An 18035-nucleotide genomic window follows, 5' to 3' on the forward strand; every position below is an offset into this window, starting at 1 on the left:
ACAGGACTGGAACATAGAATGATATACAAAGGTTGCAGCAGCCATTCAGAATGCAATCCAGTGCTACTGTGTCATCTATGATGAGAAAAAAAGAACTACTGTCCAGACATCACTGGATTCTTCTTTCAAGAGGATAGATAGAACGGAATCCAGCAAAGAACAAGAACTCGTGCCAACAATGTCAGGCATGACTGAAATTGCAGCTTTCCCTCATCTCCTATTACTGACGACACTTCAGCTCTCCTATCTCCCGCCTCTTCTCCCTCCTCCAGTCAGTAACTCTCCTTGCCTGTTCAGTAGACGCCAGGCCCTGTATGCTACCTGTTGTACTGTACTATTGTACTTTTCAAGGTACTGCACTGTAAGATTAGAAGCTTTTTATTTCTTGTGTTTGTTTTGTGTGTGTGTCTGTGTATTATGTATGTGAAAAGTATTATGAACCTATTATGGTACAGTACTGTATAGTCAATTGTGTTAGTTGGGCACTTAAGCTAACTTTGTTTGGCTTATGAACAAATTGGATTTATGAATGTGCTCTTGGAACAGAACTTATATGTAGGGGACTTACTGTACTTATTTGTTGCTGTATTTCTTAAAATTACACATTTAAAGATACAAAAATTCATAATTCTTAAAGCAATAGTTTCAGTGCTAAAGTACATGCTCATTGTAGAGGTTTTAGAAAAGAAAGATGACCTCAAAGAAAAAAATCCCATACTCCCATAGTTGTCTCATGTAAAGATAATTACTGTTATTTTGATATATTAATTTCTTTCCAGTTCAGAGGAAATAACACCACTTCTACAATTTTATAGACTGCTTTGTTTCCACTTAAATTTTTTGAAGGTATTTCTCACACTACTAAGTAACTTTAAAAACATCATTTTGAGAGCTACATACTATTCCATTGAATGGTGTAACTTGTGAAATCATTCTTTTGTTTCTTGTCATGTAAGTAATTTCCAACATAGGGGTTGATAAATGATAGTGTGATAAATCATGTCCATGTATGTTTTATCCAAGTTTCTGCCTATGTCTTTAGAAAAGACAAGTTTCTAAAAGTGGAATTATGACACTAAAAGCAATGAACTTTTATAAGGCTCTTGATAAATATAGCCAAATTGTATTCCATAAAGGCTGTACAACTACATACTCCCACCAGCAATACAAGGGAGTTTCCATTTTACTGAACTCTTGTGAACAGAAACAATCAATTTTTGATGAACCATTCAATGATGGCATAAGAACAGTAGTAATCTGCTCTTTTCAAAATAAGTCACATTTAAAAAAAAGTAAAATATAATATGAAATTCTGAGAGAATGATTATACTAACAATAAATAACTATGGAATTCCAGGTACATTTCTGAGGTGTTTTTGTACATTAGAACCCTAAGAGACAGGGTACTAACATCAGATCCATTTTATGGATGAGATCATGGAAGCTTAGGGCGCTTAAGTAACTTGCCCAAATCACACAACTAGTAAATAGTAGAGCTGAGATTTGAAACTGAGCCATTTAGAGCTTACACACAACTGTGATGCTTCACTGTCCCAATTTGTTCAACACACATCTACTGAACTTCTATTATGAGTTCAATAGAACTCAATGCATTTACTTCTAGGAATATAAAGAAGAATGAGTGTGACCTAGTCTTCACTGTTAAGAAAATTATTCATATAATTCTGACTTGGTGTAAGAAATGCTAGATAGTATTTGTGTTAGATCTTCAGAACACTATCAAACAGAAAATGTCATCTGAAAATATGATTGCTGTTGTTCAGTTGCTCAGTTGTGTCGACTCTTTGCAACTCCATGGACTTCAGCATGCCAGGTTTCCCTGTCCTTCACCATCTCCCAGAGTCTGCTCAAATTCATGTCCATTGAGTCAGTGATGCCATCCAACCATCTCAATCTGTGTAGTCCCCTTCTCCTCCTGCATTCTATCTTTCCCAGCATCATGGTCTTTTCCAATGAGTCAGTTCTTTGCAACAGGGGACCAAAGTATTGGAGCTTCAACTTCAGCATCAGTCCTTCCAATGAATATTCAAGGTTGATTTCCTTTAGGATTGACTGGTTTGATCTCCTTGCTGTCCAAGGAATTCACAAGAGTCTTCTTCAGCACCATAGTTTGAAAGCATCAACTCTTTGGTACTCAGCCTTTGGGTAAAATACAATTACCCAAAGGCTATCTTAGAGAGAGAGAAAAGTCCTAGGCTTGAAGACTTGACTATAACCAGACTGACTATATTAATATGCACTCAACAACAGAATGGGACCAAGGAAAGACAAGGCTGGCCAGAATCATAGAAAAAAGGAGAATGGAAGAAATACTAGGTTGTCAGTGCCCTGTCCAACAAAGGCCCAGGCTAATGTCCAGTGATCCTCCTGATCCCCTTAGCTAGGTAGTTGCCATCACAGTACAGATGCCTCATACCAACCTACCTGCTGCCAGTGAGCTTTTTGCTTATTCCAGAAATATCCCTCATTATAATACTATGTTGATCAAGCCATTTGCCAAGAGCAGTCTTTTTTTATATGACTGCTAAGAGGCAGAGGGGCTGGTTATGCTGCGATGGGTATGGTTCATGTTATGGACATGTAAGTAAATAATTTTCATTGTAAGTGAATAAATTAGCATTTTAATTAAATATTAATCTCACAGGCCAAGTCACTGTGAGTCTACCTCCAAGAGAAGGATCTGTTCTTTATGTGATTGCTAAAAATATATCAGGTTTCTGAGTTTAAAAAGATGAGAGCTAGGCTCCAGCTTATGATAAATTTTACATGGTAATTAATTCTATGACCTGGAGATCTTTGGTAGCATGCCATGTAGACATCAGTGTTGGCTGAATGTGGTATGTTTTTTGATTTTGAAATTCCTGGAGCATATGTGACATAGTGTAGTGGTCAAAAGTAACCACTTTGAAAGCAGAGTCTCCTTTCTGAAATCCTGCCTCTTATTCCTTAGTTTCTATACCTCAGTTCTGTCATCTGTAAAATGGAATAGTAATACTTATCTCCTGGGATTATTTTGAGGAGTAACCAATATTTGTGAAGCAGTTCAAACAGTGCTTCACATATAGAAGCATTATGCAGACATTTAACAAAGTAATTGTGTAAAAGATGTAAAAATATAATAGATATTAAAAGAGATGAAGGATACGTGGAGAAGAAACCAAAGGCAAAAATTCAGAGGAATGAAAAGATATGGTGTGTTTCTACATTTTCAAGCAGTTATAGAGTTTTGGGTGTATACAGGGAATTGCAGGAGATAAAAATGCCTTCTAGCCATGAATTTCCAGTAGGTAAAGGGGACCCATTGAGGCAGTTAAAACAAAGGTGATCCAATGATGATTTCTTGCTTGTGAACTCTGGCATTAATCATGAAGACTTTAAAATGCTATGTTTTTCACCCTCCTTTTATTTTCCTAACCTCATCTCCCTGAAAGGTTAATGGAAACAGTTCTGAACTAGGAGTTTGATGATGTGAGTTATAGATTTTGCTCTTTCCCTTGTATAAGTCTCTCAGCCCCTCAGATTTTGCTTCCTCATCTGTCAGCTGGATATCACTGGATCTGGAAATGGCCCTGCCTAAAGTTGTGATGCTTTTGAACTGTGGTGTTGGAGAAGACTCTTGAGAGTCCCTTGGACTGCAAGGAGATCCAACCAGTCCATCCTAAAGGGGAAAATCAGTCCTAAATATTCATTGGAAGGACTGATATTGAAGCTGAAACTTCAATGCTTTGGCCACCTGATGCGAAGAACTGACTCATTTGAAAAAACCCTGATGCTGGGAAAGATTGAAGACAAGAGGAGAAGGGGACAACAGAGGATGAGATGGTTGGACGGCATCACTGACTCGATGGACATGAGTTTGAGCAAGCTCCAGGAGTTGGTGATGGACAGGGAAGTCCAGTGTGCTGCAGTCCATGGGGTCACAGAGTCAGATACGACTGAGCAGCCAAACTGACTGAAAGTTGTGATCACTGAGATAACTCACACAAGCTGTATTCAAACACCAAGGGGTTATTATAGAGGTAATGCTTGCAAAAATAAAACAAAACCCCACCCAAAAGCAGAAACATACCTACTTCAATACTTTAAATCAGCCTTTTCCTAGATATTTTAAAGTATGAATACTTATGCATGTTTTGAAAGCATCCTTGAGACAGAACGAGAGATTATCATGCTAAGTGAAGTAAATCAGATAAAGACAAATATATGACATCACTTATATGTGAAATCTAAAAATTACAAAACATAACATACTCACAAACACAAAAAACAAACTTATGAGCATCAAAGGGGAAAGGCAGGGGGAAGGTAAATTAGGAATATGGGATTAATAGATATACACTACTATATATAAAATAAACAACAAGGATTTACTGTATAGTGCAGGGAACTATATTCAGTATCTAGTAATAATCTATAATGGAAAATAATCTGAAAGGCATCTATATCTACACCTCCCTCTCTCTCTCTCTCTCTCTCTCTCTCTATATATATATATATATATATATATATATATCTGAATGCCTTGGTGTACACCTTAAACTAACAGAATATTGTAAATCAACTATAGTTCAATAATTTTTTAAAAAAGCATCCTTGGATAATAGGAGATACAAGTATACAATGTAAAAGACTGAATTAAATGCTTTTCATTTAGCAAATGCAAAACAAAAACAAACACAGCAAATAAAACACTTACCATTATTTCTAAAGAACATCCTGCAATTATCTAACACCTAATAATGATTTGCAAATAATTTAATTCTGCTGCTAAATTAAGTCTTCCTTTTACTGTATTATATTACTTTTTGAGTGAGAGATTATTTGAGTGAAATATGGTATTAAACCCTGGAGAAGAAAATGGCAACCCACTCCATTATTTTTGCCTGGGAAATCCCATGGACAGAGGAGCCTGGTGGGCTACACGTTATTGGGTTGCAAAGAGTCAGACAACTGAGAGACTAAACAACAATGATATTGAAGCAGTAATATTTGAGTTTGGAAAAGTCTTTATTATTAAAAGACATTACCTAATTGTGGACAATAATATTAATACTAACCTCTACTATATGTATATTGAGTACTATAGATATCTGGTTCAGTATTAGGTATTCTGTGCACATTATCTCTACCTCTTCCATCAACTGGAAGGTTTTATCACTCCTATTTAATAGGTGAGAAAAGTGAGGCTGAGAAAGGCTAGGAGGCTGAAAACCATATATATAAAAAGAGAGAACTAGGGATTGGAACTCAGGTTTGCCTAAATAAAGTATAGAAAACAATAATAATACAAAAGGAACAAGACGTACTTAAGATGTGTAAAATACTAACAGTAGATCAAATCTGGGAGGCTGAGCTGAGGAGTTCACTGCATCTTATTTTCCACATCAATGTATACCACCTGCTTCTCAATTCTGAGAAATCCAGTGAGTAAATGACATCTAGATCCACTCTGTAAATTTGCAACATCTCTAAGAGGACCACACTCCTCAGTAAAATGTAGTGTTAAAGAACTTCAGTGAAAAAAACTTGCAGTTTTTAAAAGTTCAAGTTTAATAAATTTGAATACAAAATTTACTTAAGTAACAAAGTGACTATTTCACCACAAGGATTTTAATTTTTGCCAAGCATGAATTTCTTCATCCAAGGCATTTATCTGGGCACAAAAGCCTCATGTGAGAATTATGCAGTAAAAAATATTTTCTTCCCTTTTAAAACTTCTTTAAAAAAATAGTCTGTTAATATAAAACAGCTGAATGATTTTCTTCACATTTTAACAAAATGAAATTCACCTCTGGAAAGGAAAACAAGCATTAGAAATTTCAGTCCAAAATGGTTTCCGAGGAAAGTTATAGGCCATCAATAACAAATGAGTTAAGTAAATTCGCCTGCTCAATGCAAACTATGAGAGTTACAGGACTGTATTTAGTGAGTTAAGTATTGGACCAATTAATGAATCAGAAACCTTCAAGTATAAAAGAACAAAATATAAAAAAAATATATTTTGAAACCAAATTTGAACAGAGAGTTCCTTATTGATATCAGCACTTCACTCCTAACCAGTCATTTATTAATTTCGACTTAAGTTCCTTTTCTCAATTACAAGCTATTGTTTGTGAATTACTCAAACTTTAATTCACTTATAATGAGATTAGTATAGGCTTGAAGAATACTTTATTGGTCTCCAATTAACACATAACAAACCATCCAAACTCCTCCAATACCTAAAATCCTGATGTTATCCTAGTTTCAATTACCATAATTTAACAATCTTGGAAGAGATGACTTGCCATAGAAAATTAAAAAGCTCCCTTTCTAGGCTTTAGCCATCTGTTGGCTTTTTTTGTCCCTGCTTACTTAAGTCTTTAAAAGAGGAAGGTATATTTGATTTATCTCTCATTAAGAATTTAAAAAATCTGATAAAATACATCGATTTAAATTACAAATTCTTCTCATCTCTTCTCTAAGCAAACAGATTCTTCTGGTGAAATAATCAGACTCATCCTTGGTGTTAGTGTATCATTTCAAGAAAATCTGGTAATTATGTACTTTCAATACCAGAGTTCTTAAGGACAATAACACTTATATTAGGCTCATGAAGCTTTGCCTTTGATTACCTAAAACCAAAGAGTGCCGTTAAGTAAGAACAGGTTACTGAGTTTCTCTGAGTACCTCCTGCCTTTCAAATATGGACTCATGGGCAATGAATTTCGAAATAAGAGTGTTCATCTGCTTATCTCTCTCTCTTTTTTAATCATCCAAAAGGAAACTATGTGCTCTTTACAAGAGAACAGGCCTGAAACCATATCAGCAACTCACGCCAGGAAGACTGTGTCCTTTAGACTGTGGGTCCGAAAACGACCGTGATTTGGACAAGACCAACAGTTTGAGAGCCCCAGCCAGGGCTTCATGGAGTGCTAGAGCACTGCTTTCCTCCTTCACTTCAAGTGAAACTTTCAGTGTTCACGGGAGCCAGAGAGCAGGAGGGGGTCCCCTAGGAGCCAGTTAAAATACTTCTCCATTTCTGGGGCTTTTTACGAAGACCTCAAGAGGAATAACAAATTCTGAGAACACCCAAGAGAACCAAGTGCAAATGCACTGTTGGGCTGCTTTTCACGTTCCATAGACACATTATCATAAGAGTTTCCTTTGGGAATTGACACTTGATACCAATGAATTTGACCATTAAAAAAGAAGTTATATGAACCTGTGGACACTGTGTGTAATGCTATCCTCAGATGCTCACTATCCTAATCCATGGGTCAAGCTGGATGCAGAAAACCTAGGCATTAGAACTGGAGGTGCATGCACCGCAGATGGTTAGCAGTGGTCTTGCTTTGCACGAGGGAGAAAAGGAGTTAGAAGACATGTCAACCCTGTGACTCTCCCAAGTCTCAAGTTCTCATTTTCCCCTTAGATCTCTCTGTCTCACTCTTGTGCTTAAAAAAGTCATTCTTTAATGCTCTGTGTTTTATTCTATGTTTAAAACAGAATATCTTTCATGAGAATCAAAATGAGCCTTGTTTATGTAGAAACTTAATTTGTGTGACACTTGGTCCAAATAGGAGTCAATTCAACACTGTCCTTTCTTCAAAAAGTATATATATAAAAACAGAGAGTAGAATCCTACCAGGATCCTGGAGGTGGAGAAGTTGGAGAGATGTCTTTTAAGGGAATGAACTTGCAACTAGTAGATAAATGAGTCCTGGAGATAAAGAACAGCTTAGTGATTATAGACAAGACTGCATTATAAACTTCAGAACTGCTGACAGGCTAGATCTTAATTGTTTCCACTATAAAAAAGCAACAATAATTTATGTGACATGAGAGAAAACATTAACAGTCATACTGCAATGTATATATGGATTAAATCAACTTGTATGCCTTAAACTTGTATAACATTTTATGTCAATTATATCCCAATAAAAAGTGTCTATAGATGACTATGTTTATATTGTATATTAATGATGTACTATATCTCTAAATAATAGAAATGTTCTAGTATGCATCCTTCAGTCAGTTCAGTTCAGTTCAGTCGCTCAGTTGTGTCCAACTCTTTGTGACCCCATGAATCGCAGCACGCCAGGCCTCCCTGTCCCTCACCAACTCCCGGAGTTCACTCAGACTCACGTCCATCGAGTCAGTGATGCCATCCAGCCATCTCATCCTCTGTCATCCCCTTCTCCTCGTGCCCACAATCCCTCCCAGCATCAGTCTTTTCCAATGAGTCAGCTCTTCACAGGAGGTGGCCAAAGTACTGGAGTTTCAGCTTTAGCATCATTCCTTCCAAAGAAATCCCAGGGCTGATCTCCATCAGAATGGACTGGTTGGATCTCCTTGCAGCCCAAGGGACTCTCAAGAGTCTTCTCCAACACCACAGTTCAAAAGCATCAATTCTTCGGTGCTCAGCCTTCTTCACAGTCCAACTCTCACATCCATACATGACCACAGGAAAAACCATAGCCTTGACTAGACGGACCTTTGTTGGCAAAGTACTGTCTCTGCTTTTCAATATGCTATCTAGGTTGGTTCATAACTTTTCTTCCAAGGATTGTTTATCAATACTAATAGAAGTATTTTTAACAAACATTAATGAATGTTTATTGACTCTGAATATGAATCTTCTTCTATGCACCCAATCCCCTCAGCCATGTGCTCCCAGACAACCACCTATGTCTAATAATAACAAATTCACTTACAAGAGTATCCATAACAAATAATGTTTAATCTGGTAACATTTGCCTATGAAATGCTGATCTTAAATATAAAAAAATGTCTTTGACCTTCTTCATAGCAAACTTCAGTTGTTTTTTTTTTTTCCCTCCCATTTGAGGTTAAAGCTCCTTCATCAGACAAAGCCACCAAAATTCTAGGAGTAATGTATTCTCAACACACACACAGCCTCCTGTGGAAAAGGGCCTTTGAAACAAGGACACAGAGGTCTTTGGTGCTGTGAGACATACCAATGCAAACATAAAAAACATCTCCCCTATTAAGCACTCAGTTGAAACGTCCCGGAATCTCGCGGAGGATGTCATTGCTTTGCACTGCCTCCTGCGTGTGATATATCACGTAGCTCAAACAGATCAGTGCTAAGGGAGAGATTTATTTTTTTTTTTCTGGCTAGCTAGATATGCAAGCCAAACTATTATGACAACTTGATAAATGCAGCTTTTGAAAATGCTTTCTGTTGTAATAATACAACAAACAACACGGAGGCATGCAGCCAGGCATCATCCATCAGGTGAGCTGGCTGGGAACAGACATGGCCGTGGTGTCATACCAGCTCTTCTCCATCTGCCAGGAACTCTGACGCAGCCTAAAGAACTGAAACAAGAGTGCGCCCCAAAGCTGCATTTTGAAAACAATTTTAAACTGAAGAGGGGGTAATGAAATCTCACCCTGAAAAACAGTGCCATAAATTGAGTCCTCGATGTGAAAGTGTTTCTTTGGCATAGGTAATGTATTTTTGTAACCTTAGTTTTACAATTCAACACTTCTGCTCTATGCTAATCTTTCATTATAAAAACATTCTGAAGGCTGTGCCAGCTTGGAAACTCGGATTTATGTATACAGAGACAGTTACTATAACTTCATGTGCAGATTGAATTCAATATAAATGGAAACCATGTAGGTTCAGGGAAAACAGTCTAAGATGACATCTCTGGATATTTGCTCTTCTCTTGACCCTAGGGAACTAAGGAAAGTGTCTTTATATTTTTACAGATTCTTGAGCAGCAGCTCAGAGTCTGCAAAGCTGCTCAATTAAAAGTTAAACCCAAGAGGATATTATAGACTGAATTTTGGAGTTTGTCCTGTGAGTTTTCAATTGGTTTATTCACTATTATGAATGTTTGGTATGTTCTAAATTATGACTAGAAAAACAAGTGCCAATTTTTTTCCCCAAACAAGTATGATTTTACATATCTCTGCCTTGTCTTCAAAGGCACACATGCTACAACAAAGCATCAAGTTCTCACAAATATGGGCTAGGGTTACGAAAGTGAGGAGTGTGCCCATGTAATCAAGAGAGAAGAACGCAAGAACAATGACACTGGAAAGCACAGTGCTCATGCCCAGCTTCTAATGGGACCAGAAACTGTTCCAAGTAGACTGCTCAGATAATCTAATGAGACAATATACAACGCACCATCTCAAAGTGAAGATGGGCCCCTGGGCAAGATGCTCGGGTTCACAGGCTTTGGTAGAATGCTTTCTGATTCACAGTCACTTCACACACTTATTGAGCATTCAATGGGAGCCAGTACTAAGGCAGACATTGTGAAAGGTACAGCAGTGAGCACTCCCTGACCCTTCTCAAAGCTATAATTAAGTTGTAAAGAAGTCTATGAGTCAGTACAATGTAGGATCAACAACTAATGGGCATGGTCTGGAAACTAAACATGGAGAAACTGGACAGAGGGACCAACTGATGAGAGACAGAAGTAACTTATGAAGGTGATGTCTTAGGAGGGGTGTCATTATGGGCCATTTGAGTCCCAAGAGGGTGACAGGAGAAGGGAGAATTCAAGAAACAGTCTTGGCCTGTGAGCCACAACTACTGAGCCCACGTGCCACAACTACTGAAGTCCGTGCTCTAGAGCCTGTGCTCCACAATAACAGAAGCCACCACAATGAGAAGACCTGCACCAACACTAGAGAGAAGCCCTCAATCACTGCAACTCACTGCAAGAGAAAGCCCTTGCACAGCAGTGAAGACCCAGCACAGCCAAAAATTATTTAATCAATTAATTAAAAAAAAAACACAAAACAGCCTTCCCTCCCTACCCCAGCTTCTCAAAGTATGGCAGTAGGTTTCTGGCCCCCACAGTCAATTCAGTCAATTCATTCAATCTTGACTGAGAACCTACTGTGTGCAAAACAGGAAGCTATAAAGGAAAGCCAAGATAAGGTGCCGATAGTTTAGTGGAGGACAGGGTCCTATAAATAGCTATAACACAAGTCAAGCTATGTAAAAGTCACTAAAAATGGTGAAAACAATGCCTTAGAAATACAGCAAAGTGAGACTGGGGGGGTCACTGGTTGAAGTAACTTTAAACAACTGAGGGTTTGTGGGCAGGGGCAGCGGGAGGCGTTGTAAGAAGAGGGCTTATCAGGAGAAGGGGCACAGAGTTGGTAGCGTGGCCCCCAGTTGAAAGGATCAGGACACAGACCTGCAACCACCCAGGATGCGTGTCACTTTCAGAAAAGGATTTTTTTTTAAGTGTATTTTTGCCTATTTGTTTTTCTGCTTTGTAGTTTATTTGTGTGATCTCTGAGCCCCAGAGGCCAGCGAAGCATGTTAGCACTCCACAAGCTTTTATTGAAAAATGGAATGAAGGAGGGAGGGAGGGAAGGAAGAGAGAAAAGAGGCAAGAGAGGAGAGAGGGAAGAAAGGTAGGAACAGAGGAAAGAAGGAAGGAGAGAGGAAGGAAGGAAGGTGAGGGATGAAGGTGCAGAACAGAAGAAAATGCTATACGGATAATTTCAGGTCACAGAGGAATTTTGGCCTCATGTTTGATCTAATTTTTGACCCTGAAACCCAATTAAAATCTTTCTAAAATAAATCAAAGATGAAAAGTTTAAAATGAAATTAAATAGCTAGTAAAGGAAAGACACTTTGGCTCTTTTCTACAGACATGTTTACTTTCACATATTTACTCAAAGTTGTATTTGTCTCTGCAATGCATTTGTCCCCTTGGAGAGAGGGCAAGGGGTGGGGGCTGAGGAACTGCTGCCTTTGGCTTGAGATCCACCAGCAGGAAGGACATGCACTTTATAATACATACACACATGCCATAAGGTTTGCAAATGATCTTACACTTGCTCAGTAGCCAAAAGAGGCAAAGAATGAGAATAAAAACAAATGTGTTTTAGCAACATCAAGTCCAACTTTTCCATCTTCCCCATGAGGAAAATGTATATTATGAAACTCTAGGACTCTCACAACCTCACCCCATACAACCCTGGAGCTGGGAATTTATGAATTATTTTGGCTACAGACAAAAGTTCTTCAATCCGCCCATATCACCCAGATGTCTGATGCAAAATGAGAGCCTGGAGAATCACAACATTTTTCTTTAAAACTATTCATATTCAGAGCAGTTTTTACTCCTCTTCGTGTCTTACAGCAAAATGGGTCCCATATTTGACATGGAGTTGAAAGGCACCTTAGACATTCTTTCAATATAAATATGTATTGAACACCTAATCTGTTCCAAGCACTGTCCACATGACACCATAGTGTGTGTGTGCTAAGTCGCTTCAGTCATGTCTGACTCTGTGCAACCCCATGGACTGTAGCCTGCCAGGCTCCTCTGTCCATGAGATTCTCTAGGCAAGAATACTTGAGTGGGTTGCTGTGCCCTCCTCTAGGGGATCTTTCTGACCCAGGTCTCTTCGATCTACCTGCATTGGCAGGCAGGTTCTTTACCACCAGCGTCACCTGGGAAGCTCAAGACATCATAGATGAGGCACTAAATCCCACATCCAATGTCACACAGCTAGAAAAAAGTAGGGCCAAGAGTCACAATTAGTAGTTTCATAAAAGAATAAAAAGGATAATTCACAAAATAGGATAAAGTTTCTAACGGAGACAATGAAATACATTGTTTTGTTTTTTTAAGATCCAGGTTCCCAAATAGTTGACTGCTTCCCATAGGAAGGGATCTCTTATCTTGACTAGTAAGCCCCACTCCAAAGGCAAAGGTAGAAGCTGGCCCTTAAGCTATTTGAACTTGGCATATGTAGTTATGGGCTTTGGCTGATGATCACACATAAATATGATGCTATTTATTGTTCTATACTTATTTTTTCTGTCTCGAGGTAAATAATTCATTCCCAAGTGTATGTAACTCTGACATCTCTCTTTGTTTTTCTTTTGCTCTTAATATCTGGTGTCTCTTTTTCTTTAAATCTCTCTCACAAACACATAAACACACACACACACACACACACACACACACATCCTTTCTTTCCTCTACTCCCCATCCCCCACACTCAGTGGTTGAAATGGAGCAAAACAGATAAACTCCCCTTTTCTGTTGTACAAACTGGGCTCAAACAGAGGAAACAGAATTAAAGAAGTCTTTGGTGGGGGACAGGGATAATGACAGATACTGAATTGAAGATGGAAAGTTAAACTCTATGGTTGAGAAATTTAATGAGCCTATATGCAGGGCAGGAATAGAGACAAAGATGTAGTAAACAAACCTGCGGACATGGGTGGGGGAAGGAGAGGATGGGACTAATTGAGAGAGTAGCCATGACATATATACACTGCCATGTATAAAATAGCTAGCTAGTGGGAAGCAGATGTATTAACACAGGGAGCTCAGCTCAGTGCTCTGTGACTAGAGGGTGAGATGCGGTTGGGTGGGAGGCAGACACAAGATGGAGGGGATATATGTATACTTAGAGCTGATTCATGTTGTTGGACAGCAGAACCTAATACAACATTGCAAAGCAATTATACTCCAATTAAAAATAAATTTTAAAAATTTGCTGAAAGAAATTTTAATGGAATTGATTTTGGAAAGTTGATCCCAAGAGGATTTGCATAAATCACGCCAGTTACTGGGCATTAACTTAGTTATTCACTAATAACCTGGAGGCTTACAGAGTCATATCCATAGGCTTAATAATGGAATGGAAAAATTTTTGAGAAAATACTAAGTCTATTCACCACTCTGGGCAAGGCTGATATTGAGTGGGTGGTGGTTTTAGTTGCTAAGTAATGTCCCATTCTTTTGCAGCCCTACCAGGCTGCTCTGTCCATGGGTTTTACCCAGGCAAGAATACTGGAGTGGGTTGCCATTTCCTTCTCCAGGGGATCTTCCTAATCTAACTGAACTCGTGTCTCCTGCACTGCAGGCAGATTCTCTACCGCTAAACCACCAGGGAAGCTCTCTTGATTTTGAATAATAACAGACAACTGGAGAACTACTCAGAAAGGTTATCACCATGGCTCACAGGAGTACAGTGGCAAACCATTACTTTTATATCCTGACATGCTGGTGTCTATGACTTTTCTTCCCACGTTGCAGATTAAGTCATTTCATAAAAACCTGACTGAGAAATGTTAAACATAAATAAATCTCTTTACCAGAAAATATATTCTTTTTTCATTACTCCAGCCTCTAAATTCTTAGATGGCTGGAGACAAATGTCATCGTTTCACTATCATGCCATCCAATAGAGCAACAGTTCTAAAGTTCTAACAGTGGACACACGTTAAAGTTATTAGAAGAGCTTTTACAAAATTACTGATGGTAGGCCTCCAACCCAGAGATTCTACTTTAATTGGTCTTTGGTGGAGCCCTGATATTTGTATTATTTATAAAGCTTTCCAGGTGACTCTACAGTACAGCTGGGTTAAGAACCACTGCTACAGATTAATGTTGCTTAGTTGCTAAGTGGTGTCTGACTTTCGATTTCATGGACTGTGGCCTGCCAGGCTCCTTCATCCATGGGATTTCCCAGGCTAGAATACTGGAGTGGATTGCCATTTCCTTCTCTATGAGATCTTCCTGATCCAGGAATCGAACCCATGTTTCCTGCATTGGCAGGCAGATTCTTTACCACTGAGCCACCCAGGAAGCCCACAGAGTATTATCTATTTACAGAACTGGGAGAAATTCTCTTAGTTCTTAAAATACATTGCAACTATAATCAGTAGAAACTCAATATTATGATAAATTCTCAATAGCAAATACCTGTTCCTTGAACTTTATATCCTAAGTTATACCTAGGAACTTGTCTAATACATAGTAGATGTTCAACAAATATTAACTGAATGCATAAAAACTGAGATTCAGTCTTAAAGGTCATACGTTTCTAAGAATTTATTCATTTTTTCTAAGTTTTCCTATTTTTTGGCACATAATGGTTCATAACAGTCCCTATCAGCCTTTTAATTTCTGAAGCATACATCGTAATGTTTCCTCTTTCATTTCTGATTTTATTTATTTGCATCTTCTTTCTTTTTTTCCCCTCAGGCTAGCTAAGGGTTTGTCAATTTCATCTTTTCAAAAACCAAATTCTCGGTTTGGTTGATATTTTCTATTGCTTTTCTATACTCTATTTGATTTACTTTTGCCCTAGTTCTTATTATTTCTTTCCTCTGCTAAAATGTGGGCTTAGTTTGTTCTCCTTTTTCTAGTTCAGACCAATAGCAAACAAAAATGTTGAAGGAGTAATCTAAAACCTCATGACAAAGAAAAGTCCAGGACCAGGTGGTTTCACAGGTGAATTCTAAAAAACATTTACAAATAATTAATGCAGTTTTTCTTAAATTCTTCCAAAAAACCCAGAGGGAATACTATCAAACTCAAAACCTGAACAACAAAAACAAAGCTGGAGGCATCACACTTCCTGGTTTCAAACTATATTACAAAGTTATAGTAATTAATACAGTATGGAACTGGAACAAAAACAGGCATATAGACCAATGGAACAGAATAAAGAGTCTGGAAACATACCTGTGCCTATACAGTCAACTAATCTTTGACAAGGTGCCAAGAACACAATGGGGAATAGGTAGTCTCTTCAATAAATGGTATTAGGAAAATTGGATAGCCATTTGCAAAAGAATGAAAGTCTACCCTTATCTCATACCAAGTAATAAAAATTAACTCAAACTAGATGAAAGACTTAAACATGTCTTTGTTAAACTATAAAACTGCTAGAAGAAAACATAGAGAATAAAGCTTCTTGACACTGATATTAGCAACAATTCATTGATCATAACAGCAAATGCACAGGCAACTAAGGCAAACATTGACAAGTGAAGTTGCATCAAACTAAAGAGCTTCTATACAACAAAGGAAACAATCAACAGAGTGAAAACTCAACCTACCTAGTGGAGGAAAATATTTGCAAACCATATGTCTGATAAGGGGTTAATATCCAAAATATATTTAAAAACTCATATAACTCAAGAATTTAAAAAAAAAATTAAAAAAGTGGTCAAAGGACCTGAATAGACCTTTCCCAAAAAAAAACAACAACAATAAAACAGACATACAAGTGGACAAAAGATGCATGAAAATATGTTCATCATCACTAACTATCAGAGAAATGCAAATCAAAACCACAAGGGGACATCATTTACATCTGTTAGAATGGTTATCATCAAAAAGATAAGTGGGAGAAGACGTAGAGAAAAGGGAGCCTTTATGCATTGTTGATGGAAATGTAAATTGGTGAAGGCATTATGAAAAACAGTATGAGGATTCCTTGTAAAATTAAAAACAATGACCATATGACCCAGCAATTTCACTACGGGGTATAAATCCAAAGGAAATGAAATCTGAATCTTGAATAGGCATATACTCATGTCCATTGTAGCATTATTCATAATATAGTTAAGATATGAAAACAACTCAGAAGTCCCTAGATTAATGAATAGATAAGAAAATGTGGTATGTACATACAATGGAATATTATTTAGTCTTAACAATAATGGGGATCCTGCCATTTGTGACAGCATAGGTGAACCTGAAGGACATCATACTGATTGAAATAAGCCAGACACAGAAAGACAAATGCCAAATGATTTTGCTTATATGTGGAATCTAAAATAGTAAAATTCACTGAAGCAGAGAGCAGAACAGTGGTTGCCAAGTGTGGTGGGGGGTGGGTGGAGTTGGGGGGTGAGACAGAGATGTTGGTGAAAGGGGATGAAGTTTCAGTTATGCAAGATGAATGAGTTTTGAAGATCTAAAGTACAGGATGATAATGACAGTTAAAAATGCTGAACTTTATACTTGAAATTTGCTAAGAACATAGATTTTAAATCTTCTAAACACACACACTCTAAATATATAGAAGGGATGAATATACTACTTGGCTTGATTGTGGTGATCTTTTCATGATGTATTCATTTATCAAAACATCAAGCTGTACACCTTAAATGTACATTATTTTTAGGTATCAAGAATACCTCAATTAATTAGCTTTTTAAAAAAAAAGAAAACTGGGGAGAAATGAAAACTTCAAAAAATCTACAGAACTAACCAAATAAGGAATTTTTAAATAAACAGAAAAGGCCAGCCAAGAGTAACAGAGTCCCAGTATGGCTAGTAAAGGTTATGGACACCAAACACATTCCCAACCATCTTTTATTCCAACAAACAGGTTTATGGGACAAACCAGGCATAAACTGGCCCCAAACATTCAGTCATTGGCTTCAGTGTATTCTGCTCCTGAAAAAAGACCAGATCATGGAACAAAACATCCTTCTAAAATATATGACCTGGAATATTAGAAGTACTGGTAATACATTTAGACTAGGCTTTGACCCAAAAGTAAAAGGAAGGCAACCACAGACTCTCAAACATATATCCCCAAATGTGAAATCTCCTCAATATAAACGACGTGGCTAGTCAGACTCATTCTGAATTTGTGTATCTTTGTGTTAAACAAACCTCAGACATGTCCAAGAAAAACAAGGCTGATAACATACAACATTAGATGAAGAATAACAGATAAATCTTGCTTTGGGGCTCACTTGGGCTGAAAGTTCTAAAACCTCTTAAAACAAGTCTTGTGAACCTTAATTGGATGTTATGACAGAGATGAGGTTAAATTTTTAAAAGAGAAAATTTATGTTTGAGAAGCCAAATCTTAACATTAAAATTTCTCTTTTGGTATTATTACACATCAAATCTTAACATTAAAAATGTCTTTTGGTACTTATCATTATAAAGTTTATAAATTATTTGCTAACTAAAGCTTCTATTCATGTAAGTATCAATATTATTATGGGAGAAAAACTGTGTTTGCAATTAAAAAGTCAGAGGAGTTAGCTTATTTTCCCTTAGCACGATTATTATGAAATGACAAGGTTGAATGATCTTCCTTATTCCCATGAGATAAGACTCCTTGGGGCTATTTATTTTAATTTTTCTATTTTATATTGACAACATTCTAGCAGCCACATCCTTTGGGATAATATCATAATCTTATTTTTTTTAGGCACCTCTATGGTGTGATGATTTTATCTCTTGTTCATGTAA

The 18035-nt window shown here is 37.4% G+C and overlaps 1 protein-coding gene across 1 annotated transcript in view; it reads right to left on the reverse strand.

Annotated features, from left to right (window-relative positions):
* Positions 1 to 18035, reverse strand: part of ADAMTSL1 (ADAMTS like 1) — a 1145195-nt gene that overhangs the window by 425979 nt on the left and 701181 nt on the right. The gene's annotated exons all lie outside the window — the stretch shown is intronic.

Source organism: Bubalus kerabau, chromosome 4, assembly GCF_029407905.1.
Source record: "Bubalus kerabau isolate K-KA32 ecotype Philippines breed swamp buffalo chromosome 4, PCC_UOA_SB_1v2, whole genome shotgun sequence".
NCBI lineage: Eukaryota > Metazoa > Chordata > Mammalia > Artiodactyla > Bovidae > Bubalus > Bubalus kerabau.